A 237-nucleotide genomic window follows, 5' to 3' on the forward strand; every position below is an offset into this window, starting at 1 on the left:
AATAGGCTAACGATTGTGTCATAACCAAGCAACTTAATGTCGCAGAGCAGAATAATTACCGAACAGTACAGGAGAAGCTTGCAGACAGTTTGGACTTCCATGAGCTGTTTACGTTTAATTACTAATCCTAATTAGCATTTTAGTTAGCGACAGTTAGCCTGTGCCTATGTTATCTCCTAACATATACCTACGCTCTCCGTGTCTGCTGATTGGGAATGATTGAGATTTCTCTTGCAC

The 237-nt window shown here is 40.5% G+C and overlaps 1 protein-coding gene across 3 annotated transcripts in view; it reads left to right on the plus strand.

The window, feature by feature from the left end:
- Positions 1-237, plus strand: part of col22a1 (collagen, type XXII, alpha 1) — a 99729-nt gene that overhangs the window by 29455 nt on the left and 70037 nt on the right. The gene's annotated exons all lie outside the window — the stretch shown is intronic.

The sequence above is a fragment of the Etheostoma spectabile genome, chromosome 14, assembly GCF_008692095.1.
Source record: "Etheostoma spectabile isolate EspeVRDwgs_2016 chromosome 14, UIUC_Espe_1.0, whole genome shotgun sequence".
NCBI lineage: Eukaryota > Metazoa > Chordata > Actinopteri > Perciformes > Percidae > Etheostoma > Etheostoma spectabile.